Below are 14,711 nucleotides of genomic sequence, written 5' to 3' on the forward strand. Positions count from 1 at the left end.
TTTCTTAAGTGGTTTTAATTGACACCAGAGCTGATACTGCCCTTTTTGTTTCTGATCCACCCCCTCTGTTCATCCATATTTCCACAATTTCCCTTGTTGGTTTATTTTGGTGACCTATTTTGGTGATCTAACTCAGATTAATTCCCTCTTCTGGGTTTTGTTCCTGGATGCTGATGGTCCAAACAGCCAGAGCATGGCAGCAGTGTTAGGGAGGCAGGACTATTTGTGGCCTGCATACTGTATGGAGTGGAAATACTTTCAAAACAGTGTTTAGACATACTGAAGTGCAGACAGAGGCAGAAACACCACCAATGTGCAAACTGTGCAGAGCCCACAGTTGGCTGCTAGAGGCTAAGCTGTACCACTGCATTAGCGAAAGTCAAAACAGTTTTTATGAAATTTCTTTTGTAGCCCAGCATTATTTTATCAGCTGTAACTCTGACAGCAGCCATACACACAGAAAGGGACAGTGGATGGAGCATGAACTAGATGTTGCTGGGTGGAGTGGGCATGCAGAGAGATGGTGGGAGAGGTGCATGCAGAGCAGGCATCACAGTACCAAGGGCAGTAGCACTGGCTGCTGCAAACTGCACCTAAGCCTGCAATAACCCATGTTGGGCAGTGTACAAAAGAGTATCATATTATATCAGGATACAAACTCACAACAAATAATTGATATAGCAACTTCACCTCAACCCTTTACAAAAATGTCAGCAAAACAGGTACCCCTGTCTGAGTCCAGCTTTAATTTCACAAAGCAAAACCTCACAATTGTTAATAGCAGCAGCTGATGCTGTTCAGGTGTCTGACACTGGGCAAGCAGGACCTGTGTGGAAAGACAACTATAATCCCTCTCAAACAGGCAGTGAAAGGACAAGGTGAGCATGCATTTACTAAAGGGAAAAATTCAAGCCCTGACAGTCAAAAAGCAGGTATTGGTGAAAAAGGTTTAGTGTAGCTGCAGGGGACCAGCAGGACTCCAGTGAGAATAAAGTCTACTAAACTGGCACAAAGCTTTTTGAACAAATACAGTCTTGAAAGGCAGAGAGATGAGAAATATATCTAATTTAGTCCCTCTCCACCTGCACTTTGGGAAAGAGAGATGTTTAAGAACAATATCTTCCTTCCCCCCTATAATGCTAATCCTGTTGCACCATATTTCATAATATACTTAAAACTTGCTGGGAGAACAATCTGTGGAGCTAATTTTTCAATTGCTGCTAGACATGAAGAAACAATACTTTATCAGTAGGGTTGAAATATTCATCAGAGGATTTAAGTTTTAAGGTCTTCTGAAAATTTCAACAGGCACAAACAGCTTTAAAAATCTACTCTGGTATCACTCTGTGTACTGATACAGCATCCTGCACAGCAAGAAGGATGTTCCAATTGCACTAAACTACTCTCTAGAAAATACAGAAGGTGAAAAAAGCAATAGACAAGAAATGGGAGAAATTGAAGACTATTTGTTATAAAGTAAAGTAAATATCTCTGAAGCAAACATCTAACAGCTTAAAAACCAGCCATGACTAATAATATACAGTAATCAAAACATACCTCTGTAAAGAAAGGAAATAAATAAAAGAGACTCCCTTTTCAAAGGTTTGAGTGGTTTGCATGAAAAGCTATTGTGTTGCAACAGAAAGGCATGAAGCTGGAATGTTCCAGGAAACGGGAATGATGGAACCACCTACTCTAAAAGGCATATACTCCACCTATGCAAAAGCTTGCTCATTTTTTCAGGATGTAATCAAGTGTCTGAGTGACATGGAAATCTTATTTCCTAATCAATTAGAATGGCAAATTGTATCTTAAAAAGCCCCAAACTTTGCATTTTGCAGCCTCCTATCTAATTTTGAAAACAGAATACCGCTCTCATATCTTCAACTCTGTGTGGATAGATTTTAAAGCCACTTTCATTTCACAGAATGTAGCAGATTTAAATAAAAATTATTTGTTATCCCTCAGCTGTAGGGAACTGGGGCCACAATGTACAATTATTGCATCAGAACACTGTGTGCCCTCAGCTGTTTGGATACAGCAGCGAGGTGGGCAGTTTAGAAAGAGAAGAGGAATCATTACAGTAAGCAGGCTCAGGCAGTACAGGGAAAAATAAAGTATACAATAACTAAAACAAGGCATGATTAGGGTGGACTGTCTGGCTTTTAGGAATGTGAAAGGATTTAGTTTCACAGTAAGCCATGGGTAGACTGTTTCAAGAATATTTTTCTGTTCAAAGTTCGTACTGAGGTTTTATGCTTCAAAAACCTTTTTTGAATACCTCCATTTAGCACTAACCCAGTGTGCTTTGATCTAAATGTCACCATTCCTTTGAAGAAGCTAAAACATGCTGAAGATTCACAGAAAATACTGTTTGGTTTTCCTAGAAATTATATTATTCATACAGAAGTTATTCCCAAGAAATACATGAATTTGGGTTGTAGGATTTCTTCCCTTGCACTCATGAGTAGATTCTAAAATTGAGAACATTTGTATATTTGCAAAATAATGAAGGACATAATTATCAGTAACTCTTCACAGCTACCCTAATACCGCAACCTAACAAAATTGAAATTAATTCAGTATACTTTTCAAGCTTGTGACTAATTAAAGAGAAATTTGACTCATTGTCTTCATCATCTGTTTATATAGTAGAAAATTATACACATAGCTAAAAGAAGGGGGAATGGATAAAAAAGTTTACCAGTCATCTTCTTAAGGACTTATTTCAAAACTCTGGTTCTCCATATTGATTTCTTACTCATATATACATGAAGCAAAATATATGCAGCAACAAACCCCAGGATATCTGAAGGAACTTAAAAGGTATTACTATGAAATAAAGACAAATCAAGAGGCAACTTACATCACATTTATAGTAAAATAATATGACTGTTTTATTAAGGTTTGCACACTTTACATTGCAAATACATCCAGAGCAACAAAGACTAAACCATCCAAATTATCCCTTTGTAATTAAAGATTACAACAAAGTATTTTATACTAGAACATGCTGCCTGTCTAACTCCTATTCCAGACAAGTGAATTTAACTTTCTATGTTAGTAATAATAAACTTTCTTTATTAAGTGAGTAATTATAAACTTAAAGCAGCTTGCTTATTGAGAAAGTCTGAATTCATGAGTTTTGGAGGGAAAAAACCCAAACACACCAACCACACAAAAAATACCCAACCTCAACAAACAAATAAAACCCAGAATAAGCCAGTATTCCAATTACAATTATTAATTTATTTCATTGCCTGAAAGAGTGCACCAGTAATTGCTCTACTTCTACTAATAGTAAGCCATATTACAGAAAAAAATGCCTAACATTCAACATTCTGGAAAAAAATCTCATTAAGGATTAGTCTATTTCATGACAGACTCATGGAAATTCAAAACATTAAACTGATCACTTAAAATCTTTGACTACACAGAAGTCAGGTTAAAAATCAGGGTTTGAGCCAAACACTACACTTTATTTAAGATGACAATGTTGTTCTCTTCTACAGAACTCCACACCTCTCTGGGCCAAACACATCATCTGGGTCAGACCCAGTTGTATGCAGAGGAGGGAGAAAACAGTTGTGCAACCATGAGATATGGAGCAAGCACTTATTTACTTTAGAAGGAACCTCTGGAGGTCAACAGCTTCTATCCTTTATTCAAGGCAATCTTCAGAGCTTCAAAGGCTCCTCAATGCCATTCTCACTGAAGTTCAGAGTATCTCACAGTGTGGAGATCCCACAGCCTCTTCAGACTACTTATCCCAACATCTGACCACCTCAATAATGATAATTTTTCCTAATGTCTAATCGAGACATCCCTTGCTTCAACTTTTTCTGTTGTCTCTAGCCCTATCACCCAGCTCCTCCAACAAGAGTCTGGTTCTGTCTTTTCTGTACCCTCCCATAGTCTCCTTTGAACAGAGGACACTCAGCTCTTCCAGCTTTTCTTTTTACATTATGTGCTTCTGTACCCTAATTATCCTGGCAGTCTTCCTCTAGGCCTGCTTCAGAACGTCAGCTCCTCTCCTACACCAAGAAGCACAAAACTAGACACTGTTTTTGATGCCGTCACACAAATGTCAAGCTGACAGAAATACTCACTTCTCTCAGTGACTGGCTTCATTCTTGCTCAAAGGTACCTTGCTGACTCATATTCAACCCAGTGTCCACCAGCAAGCGATGTCATTTGCTGCGATGCTGCTCTCCAGCCATCAGTTCCTAGCCTGAACTACTGTGTAGAGCTATTCTGTTCCTATGTTCAGATTCTGCTGAACACCAACCACAAGGCTCTTGTCAGCTCATTTCTCCAGCCTGTCAAGGTCTCTCAGAGGAGGAGCCCTGCCCTCCAGCCCACAACCTTGGTGTCATCAACAAGCTTGCTGACGGTGCACTCCATCACCTCATCTAGGTAGTTAATTAATATTGCAAACCTGCACTACTTAATTTTACTGAATACTAATTATCATGTCCTGAAAAGGATAAAGGACTTCCATGCAGTTTAATTTTAACTAATTAACAGGTTGGTAAATGGGATGTTACAAAGAACTTGTACTTCAACACACAAGTCACTAAAAAAACCTCTTCAGTATTTTTTTAATGGGCAGTTTGCACTTGGTGACTCACTGAAATAGCTCCAATGAAAGATTTCTCTCCAATCCATCCTTCTAAATATGGAGAAGTAAATACACAAAGTATCTGTGTCAGTGACTCTCAAGAAGTCTGGGAAAAGGGCCTAAATTAACAGCCACTGTATATTTATACTGCAATAAGCTACAGAGCTATTAGTAATGCCTCAGTACTGCAGGCTGTGTACTTCCATACACAAACTTTCAGAGAATGCAAGTAACAGGAATTCTTTCAGAAAGAACAAATGCTTTGTCTTTGAATATTTAACTCACAATGCTTCATAGACCTAGATTTGCTAGTACAATTTTGCAGTAGATCTATTTCTACAGAATAAATGTGCCAGATCATTGCTGAAGAATTGTGTTTCACTATCATGAAGTCTGCCATACAGCTGGGTCTCAAGATTTGAGCTTTAAAATATCAAAATCCCCAACCTATGGATATATAGATAACTCCATCAGTTTGTGAAGTTCTTAGAATTTTAAAATGCATAACCTGCATTATTAGTGTGGCTGGAACTTTCTTCTTCATAGTTTAGTAGGTACATATTTCTGCAGTTTCTTCACAACATTGATGAAATTCACCATTCTTCATTCAAGAAAGTAACAATATATTTTCTGGAATCTACTCTACCAGAACATTTCTATGTGTCTAACTGTAGTCTTTCAACATAGAAGAGATAAACAAAGATGAACACATTCCCTTGTCCCTCAGCTGCTTAGAGATCTAGAACACAACAGAGCCACCTGGATTAAAAAATAAAAAATGCTAAAAAAATGACAATTCTGCAAGTAATTTACAAAGGCAAGAAATAAGAAATATTTTTTTTTTTTAATGAGAAAAATATACTTATGGGGAAAATTCCATTGCAACAGCATTTACAGGTTGCTACTGTCAAAAATTAGTCCTGATGTGTGCATCCAGCCTTGCACATCTTACACACATAGTTACTAACAGAAATACAAAGAAAAACACACAACTGCATATCACAGCAGTACAGTAACAGTCAAGCCCTTAGTAGAGAGAAGAGTTCATTAATAAACTACAACTGTCCTACAATTCCTAAGTCCACAATAAATTTGAATAGTACGAGTATTTGATGAATTTTAGTTGCAAAAACATTGACAAGTATGTATCATGACATTTTCTCATAGTTTTTCAGCTATTTCTCCAAAGGCTGGTTCATAATATTTCAATTATCATCAGTGTTTCATCTGAGCATCCTAAAAAAAATATAATTTTGTTTTTTTTTTAATACAGTCAGTTTTGAGTTTCTACACAACATTTTTGTACCATTTTACACCACAACATTTGTACCAAATATACCATTTATAACTTTGTCATCAAAAATTCCTCTTAGAAATCCATTTGAAATAAAAGGGCAGAAATCCATTTGAAATAAAACTAACATCTATGGAACTTCCCTGAAGCAGAAATCTGAAGTGGACTAAAACTAATAAATATATCAAATAGAATTTTCTCCTTGAAGTTATTTCATTTGTAGTAATTTACAACCAAGGTCAAAACCAGGACACAAACAGGACACAATGTTCCTACCATCTCTTATAGTACCTGCTATAAGAACAAAAAGGGCTTGTTTAAAAAGCAGAATTATAAACTAGAAAAATCGAACTATTTTCTCTATGCTAAATTCCAAGAAAAGTGATTATCAGGTGAAGTACTTGTGGCAGAAAATCAGTTTCCAACATATGTCCATTTAATCACAATTGATCAGAGACTATATAAACCAGTCAAGAAATATGCCATTAAAACATATATAATTAGCATTATACATTAGGTGTATTTCCCCCAAAAAAGCTTTGATATCTCCAGAACTACATCTTTACTCAAGAAAGGTGGGGATGGGAGGGGGGAAGTAAGAGATTACTAACATTCCTATAGGACATTTTACAAAAGTAATTATTTTAATTAAGAAAATTACCACAAAAATTAAACTGTGTAAGAATTTTCACAATTAGACACAATAATTTTTACCACTTTTCCACTAAGTTATATCACAGGCTACCCCTGGCTGACATCATGTTGACCAAAGCCCCAGGTTCTTTTCTGGCAGGCAGCTTTCCAGCCACTCATGCCATGCCTGCAGTGCTCCATCGGGCTGTAGGGACCCAAGGGCAGGATCCAGCACTCCCCCTTGTTGAACCTCATACCACTGGCCTCAGCCATCGATCCAGCTTGTCCAGCTCCTGCTGCAGAGCCTTCCTACCCTCCAGCAAATCAACACTTTCACACAGCTTGGTGCTGTCTCCAAACTGACTGAGGGTACACTGGACCCCATCCTCCAGATCATCAGTGAAGACATTCAATAGGACAGACCACAACAGTGAGCCTTGGGGAACACTAGTGACCAGCCACCAACTGGATGTAACTCTATTCACCATCACTCTGTGAGCCTGGACATCCAGACACTTTTCTTTTGCCCAGAGAAGAGTATGCCAGAGGAAACAGTTTCTCCAGGACAATGTTGTGAGAAATGGTGTCAAAGGCTTTACCAACGTGTATGTAGACAACTCCTGCAGCCTTTTACTCATCCACTAAGCAGGTTACTCTGTCCTAGAAGACACACTTAGTCTAGCAGGACCTGGCTTTCAAAAACCCATGCTGGCTGGGCCTGATCCCCTAGCTGTCCTGTATGTGCCAAGGGATGGCTTTCAAGATGATCTGCTCCATGACATTCCTTGGCCCTGAGGTCAGGCTGATAGGCCTGTAGCTCCCCAGATGCTCCTTCCAACCCTTCTTGTACATGAGTGTCAGATTTGCTAACTTCCAGTCACCTGAGATCTCCACTGTTAACCAGGATTGCTGGCAAATGATGGAAAGTGGTTCAGTGAGCACTTCTGCCAGTGCCATCTGTACCCTTGAGTTGATCCCACCCAGCCTCACAGACTTGAGAGTGTGCCAGTGGCATAGAAGATCTCTGAGCCTTTCCCTTTGGATTACAGAGCCTTCATTCTGCTCCTCGTCTCTTTATTCCAGCTCAGGGCACTGGGTACCCAGAGCACAGCTGGTCATGCTATTAAAAACTGCGGAAAAGAATGCATTAAGTACCTCTGACTATTTCCTCATCTTTTGTCACTTTGTTTGCCCCCCCCATCCAATAAAGAATGAGGATTCTCTTAGACCTTCCTTTTGTTACTGTTACATTAACAGAAACACTTTTTATCAACTTTTACAGCAGTAGCCAGATTAAGTTCTAATTGGCCCTTCTAATTTTCTCCCTGGATAACCTCATGATATCCTTGTAGTCCTCCTGAGCTGCTGGCCTGTTCTTCCAGAGGCCATCGACTCTCCTGTTTCTCCTGATCTCAGACCAGAACACTCTATTCAGTCAGGCTGGTCTTCTTCCCCAACAGCTCTTCTTTAGGCAAATGGGGACAGGCCCTTCTGCACCTCTAGGATTTCTTTCTTCAAAAATGTCTATCTTCCCTGGACTTCTCTCCCTTTTAGGAATGCCTCCCAGATGTTTTTCAACCAGCCTCCTCAATATGCTGGTCTGCCCTCCAGAAGTCCAAGGTAACACATCTGCTGACTCCCTCCTTACTTCTCCAAAAATTGAAAACTGTTATTTCCCAACCACTGTGCCCAAGACAGCCTCCAATCACTGCATCACCCACAAATGCTTCTCTGTTTGCGAGTAAGTCCAGCAGGACATCTTCCCTAGCTGGCTTACTCGCCAACTGAGTCAGGAAGTTCTCCTCCAGACACTCAGGGATCTGCTTCCTCTAGACTGTTTCCTTTCCACTGCATTGTATTTCCAGGAGACATCTGGAGATTTCAAGTTCCCCAGGAGAACAAGGGCTAGTGATAGTAAAACTTCTCACAGCTGCTCAGAGAATATTTTGTTTGCTTCTGCAAGCTGGCTAGATGTAAGAGACTTCCAACCAGAATATCTGCACTGCTGGCCTTACCACTGATTCTCACCCATCAATAACCCTATTGGCACCATAATTAAGTTCTAGAGAATACCAGCACTCCCTAAAACACAGGGCTATTCCACTGCTTCTCCTTCCTTGCCTATCCCTTCTGAAGAGTTTACAGCCACTCACTGCAGCCCTCCAGTTGTGAGTCATCACACAATGACCAGTTTCCGTAATGACAATTATACCGTAATTTTCCTGCTGCACAATGGCTTCCAGCTCCTCTTGTTTGTTGCCTGTGCTGTGTGCACTGGAGCAGAAGCACTTCAGTCAGGCTATTTATACCTGCACCTTTTTTGGGGAAGAAGTCCTAATTCCTGTACGACCAATCTCAGATGCTTCTGTGGTTTCTAACACATAGATAACCATTGGTCTTTGCTGCCACATGGATCTTTATCCCGTCTTCACTGAAATGGAAGATCAAAGGACATCACTAGCACACCGTCCCTCAGACATGGGTGTGCTGCCCCTAGGCTTATCTCTAGTGAGCCTGGTTTTATTGGTTTACTCCTTCAAGTCTAGTTTAGGCTTTTCTAATGAGCCCTTGCAACTCCTGTGCAAAGATATTTTTCTCCCTTTGAGATAGGTGTACACTGTTGCCAGAAGGCCTGGCAACATAATCATCATTCCCTGCAACTGGAAGGATAGAGAAACACACTACTTGTGCTGGTTTCTTAACCAAGGCCCTGAAGTTTCTCTTCACTGTCCTCATACTTCTTGATACAACTTCACAGCTGCCTACCTGAAAAAAATAAAATAAAATCAATACCGGATATTAGTCTGAGTGCCATACCAGAATAGGGCACTTTCTCCCCACATCTTTAACCCAGGCCTCAGGGAAGCAAGAAACTTCCCCAAGAAGTGGGTCCTTCTCCTTGAGCCTTCTGCTCCCTTCAGAAGGGAGTCTCCTGTGACAATGAGCCATCCTTTTTGCTTAGTAGACTTGATGCAGGGTACAGGTCAACTTAACCTTGGCAGCACCAAGCTAGATGAACGATCATCCTTGTTACTGTTTGGTTTCATGTGCAGAGGCTCCTAAGTATTATGTAAGGGCATTTGTAAGGCAGTCACAGAAGAGCCTCACCTCTATGGCATTGGGCAGGAACTTGTCACCATTGCCTCATACCCCTTAAAGCCACTGCACTCAGCTGGGCAGAGAGAGCATAGGGAGTCTTCCATATCGTGCCTACTGCAAGTTTTTCAGGTGTGTCAAAATGGTAATCACAAGCCACTGGGAAACTCCTTTAAGTAGGGAAAATCCTCAAGAAATTTAATGAATGTTTTCCAACATAGAAGCCTGCACATAAAAACTATTTTTATACAGAATTAGTATTATAATGCCTCAGTTGTGACTATGTAATATATAAACTACACTAAGCTATTGTCAAAGAATAATGCTATTATACTGAAGGTTGTGTGCATTGATTTCTAGGTGTAAATTTATGCACAAATATATACCTTGCTTTTAGAGGACTAATTTTGTCCCCTGGTCTTCCTTGTCAGTACAGAATTAAACAGGAAAAGTTACAAGAGTAACTTTCTTTGCAACACTGTAAGACAGCTGCTCGATAAACCCCCACCCATTTCATATATTAAATGCAATTATCCTGTGACGGGAAGAGTTCAGAATTTACCTCGTTTAAAATACTAATCTAAGGAAACCATCAAATGAAAATCTCTCTTGAGATTTTTGAGAACAAAATCCCATAAAGAAAATTCAGTTCCTGCAAAGAATATTAGTAGTACTACAAATAAGCTTTAGGTCAAAAGAAGTGTTTGCCTTATCTAAAAGTTAAAAACTCTTGTTCCTTGTCCTGTAAAAACAGGCCCCAGTAAAAACTTTTTCTTGTGGACTCCCTTTACACATCTAAAGCTTGCAACAGCATCTCCTCAGAGCCTTTTCTGATCCAAGGTGAGCAACCCCAACTCTCTCAGCCTTTCCTCACAGGAGAGTGTGCTGGCAAACAGCAGGCCTGTATAAGGCCTCACAAACTAAATCCTAGTCTGACATAGCTGGGGGAAAACTAACAGCTCTTCATGAAAACAAAAGCCTGCAACAGCAGAAAACTACTTGCTTCCCTGAGAAAGAATTCTACAGATTAAGACTCTTTTCCTCCACCTGTTTCAACAATTCCAGCTGTCTCAGCTTTAAGAATGAAAACAGTATCTCAAAAACAACCCTTCCTTACACAGTCCAAGACTGACCAATTACTATGAGATGACAGCTTGTTACCATAGACGCAGGAGGGTTTTTAAAACTCTGTATAAAGGGATATATAAAATAAAGTTCTAGCTTTTTTTGCTCCTTAAAAGATTGAGCCTTGTCTCTCTGAAATGAGGTCAACAGCAACAAGAGAGCTGCTCCACGTTTGTGTCCCTCCCCCAGACCCACTCCCAGAGGTTCATGTCTTTGCTGTTTGAGGGGCCCCAGAGCTGGATAAAGCATCCTAGGTGGGGTCTCTCTCACCAGGGCAGAGCAGAGCAGAGGGGCAGAATCCCCTCCCTCATCCTGTTGGCCATGCTGCTTTTGATGCAGCCCAGGATACAATTGGCTTTCTGGGCTTCAAGTGCAGACTGCCAGTTTACGTCCAGTTTTTCATCCAAAAGTACTCTCGAGTTCTCAGCAGGGCTGCACTCAACCCCTTCACCCCCCAGCCTGTATCAATACCAGGAGTTGCCCTGACCCAGGTGGAGACCTTGCACTTGGCCTTCCATTGTCACAAACGAAGACTAATGTGTCCGTTTCCAATAATTCTGGAGGACATGTAGCAGTTATGAAGAAAACAGCAGTTGTTAAACATTAGCTAGACACCTCTGGCTTGAACTTTCAGTGTAAAATGTAATATAATCCTGCATGAAATTCTCCTTCCCCCTAAAATTTACACATAAGTGTGATTTCCATAATGGTCCATGGAACACTACTTGGTATTATATTTTGGGATGAGGAAGCAAAAGCAGTAAAAGTCTTGCCTGATGATAATGATGTTGAAAACAGAACTTTCCATGTCATTTTGAACATTTCAGAATTTCTACAGGGCTGCTCTTCAAGTAAAACAGATCTGTCTTTGCTATGTGTCATTACCAATTATGCAAACACAGTAATATGATTAGAAACTTAACTGGTTCAGCACACGTATCAGTAACCTCCAGCTTCTCAATTTTCCTTCTTACTGGCATGAGTCACCTTAGCAAAGCTGACAAAACTTCAACAGTGACAACTGCCGACAGCAACCTCTAGTTACCAGATTCCAAGGAGAAGTTAATGAACTACTCAGGTAACGGTAACTACATGACATCTGAACAGCAAAAATAAATCCAACAAACAAAACACCTCAAAAACAAATGAACAACACACCCAATACAAAAAAAAAGCCAGCAAAAATATCCCTCCAGTACACAAAACAAAAAGGATCTTAAAAAACCACAAATAAACAAAAATAAAAAGAAATCACAAAACTTGCTAGCCAAACTAGTTAATGATTAATAAACAAAGCCCTACTACTGAAACAAAAAGAAACATAGTGATAAGCAATCACAGCAGAGATGTCACAGACCAGGAGTGATAAATTGTTCAGGACAGAATAAAACAATCATAGTGTTAACAAGGTTTTATACAGCGAACAAAAACATAATGACATTTTGTAAAACGATTTTTATAGTTGTTCCACTATATTTATTCCACTGAATAAAAGCTGACAGCTTTAGAAGGCATTCCTTTTCATATTTACATGCTTAGTTTTCTTTAATTATCTGAAGTTAGTAGCCCAGATAGGAAAACATAAGAAATACAAGTAAACTCACATGCAATCTGTAACTATGTCCAGGAAACTCCGTGTTTTGTGCAAAAAGCCAAATCATGTACTTACATACATACATACCTAGTCCTATCTAGATGTGTATGGCACAAGCAGAAATAAAAGGGACTGCATAAAACTTACTTGCATAACTTTTGGGTTTTGGCTATTGATATTATTATTATAGCACTACTGTTGTAATACTTCTTTTAAAATTAATCTTCATTCATAATACTCTGCTGATGCATATATACATGAATACAGAGCACCACCAACATTGTTTGGCTTTTTAGTAGACTTATAGGAACACTGTAATTCAGGAATAATAGACTGTATTATTAAAATATATTATTCTTTTGATTAAGGACTGAAGTAAAATTTGTTGAAGGAGGAATTGACAGAGTACAGAATCACAGAAAAGCCTGGAATGAAAGTTTTCAGAAACCTCTTCTGTTATTTGTAAATACAACCATTTATTCTTTCCCCATACACAAAAAAAAAAGAAAAAAAAAAGTTGCTATAAATTCTACCAATTTGTTTCTATGTAGAAACAAGTCACATGTTCTAAGTAGTTGAAAAACGCTGTTGCTTTCCTTATGACTAAAGCCTGTTTCCCCCCCAAGGAAGAAGAGGAATTTTCCTCTGTACGCAAAAGAGATTAAAGAGAAATTAATCCACCACACTTCACATCGAAAATCAAAAAGATGAAAGTAAGGATAAAACAGCCATACATGTAAGGAAGACACAGCCTCTTCTCATTGCTAACCTCTACAGCCAAAATCCTCTCAAGAGCCGTCTCTCTCTTTAGTGAATGTACTTAAATTACAGCACATTATTGATGTTACGTCTACAACTAAAGCTCCATTTCTGGAACTGGCAAGCACAGAAATGCACTCAAAGAAGGTGCAATCAAGGACGGTTAGTCATAATGGAGGGATCCGTGCAAACAATTTAAGCTGTAGTATTAGTTCTTTACTCTGCCGAGTACGTTTTCCTGACTCTGTATATCCTCTGCATACTATATAAACTGTAAATAAGAGGTAGACTGACTAGTCATGAATTATCAAGATTAATTTTTAAAAGTTGCCCAATTTCCAGTATGTGCTTAGACATGCCTGGGAGAGGGACACAGCTACTTACATAAAAATGCTATGGTATCAAAACTAAATTATTTCCACTGGGTTAAAAAAGAAAAAAAGAAAAAAAAACAATAAAAAAACCCCCAAAACCCCACACCCCCGAGATCGCGAGCATTTAAATTCATTCAAGGGCTGCTCTGACGGCGTTACCGAGCCAGGAAGCCAGGTCACTCTGTCACAGCTCGCCCCCAGCACACGCTCCCACTCTGACCACTCACACTTTTCGCTTCTGCATTCCAGGCAAGATTTCCCGGCTACGAACACGGTGGGCATGAGCCCAGCAGCGGGACCTGGCTGCCTGGCTGAAGCCAGACCATCGGGCAGCTCCAAACTTTACGACAGTCCCGGCAACCTTGGGGCAGCTGCCACCACCGGCCAGTTCCCGGGCGAGCCCTCCGCCGGCCGAGACCCCGAGCCGGAGGCGGCCTCTCTTCCCCGTTATCCCCCGGCCCAGGGGCCCGTGGCTCCCGCCATCCCCTTTCCGCACAGCCCCCTGCGCACTAACCTCGGTAGCCTGCCGCTTGTTCACCTCCGCACTCCGGCCGCTCCCTCCTCCCGCTCTCCGCTCCCCTCGCCTGCCGACGGCACCGAGGCGCCCCCGGAGCCGCCTCCCGGCCCGGCCCCCCCGCGATGCGCGGCGCTGCCGACGCCCCGATGTGCGGAGCCTCCAGACTTCACCCGCGAGCGGGCTCCGCTGGCCGCGCTCTCCCGCAGCCCCCGCCTGAACCTCGCCCAGCACCGCGGACACTCACCGGCTCCTCACAGGGGCTCTGCCCGGCCCTTCCCGGCGCCTCCGCGCCCGCCACTCAGAGCTTCCATGTGCCCAGCGGCCGCTCCTCTCTCCCGCTCCACTCCGGGTACGGCGCCCTCTGGAGTGCCCGCTCCAGTGGGAGCCTCACGGGCAGCCGGGGCTGTCACTCAGCTCGCCGGGGCCCCCGGCGCGGGCAGGCGCTGCGGCTGCCGCCTGCTCGCTACCCCTTTGTTCGGCGGCGGTGCTGACAGCTGCTGCCGGCGGCGCTCCGTGGGCCGCTCCGCCTCGCCGCCTCCCCGCCCGTCAGCCGCACCTCCTGCTCCCGACGCGGCCGGCAGCCCCGGCTTGCTCCCTCCTTCTCCGCCCGCGGTCAACAACCGGCGGCGGCAACACAAGTTCAGGCCGCCGACCCGGAAACTCATCGGCAGCCGAGGCCCGCGGGGCTCCGACGGGAA

General features: G+C 41.7%; 1 protein-coding gene across 6 annotated transcripts in view; it reads right to left on the reverse strand.

Annotated features, from left to right (window-relative positions):
- Window positions 1-14,655, reverse strand: part of ANKIB1 (ankyrin repeat and IBR domain containing 1) — an 88,229-nt gene extending 73,574 nt beyond the window's left edge. For 2 of the 6 annotated variants that reach the window (XM_084218958.1, XM_084218954.1), the window contains exon 1: window positions 14,258-14,652. The gene's annotated coding sequence lies outside the window, so the exon portion shown is untranslated. Of the gene's footprint in view, window positions 1-1,557; window positions 1,586-13,723; window positions 13,815-14,010; window positions 14,087-14,257 lie in introns of those variants that run through there. The other 4 variants (XM_084218959.1, XM_084218955.1, XM_084218956.1 and 1 more) reach the window with 4 other exon arrangements.
- Window positions 14,656-14,711: the final 56 nt, after the last annotated feature.

This window comes from Fringilla coelebs (assembly GCF_963513975.1).
Source record: "Fringilla coelebs genome assembly, chromosome: 1".
NCBI lineage: Eukaryota > Metazoa > Chordata > Aves > Passeriformes > Fringillidae > Fringilla > Fringilla coelebs.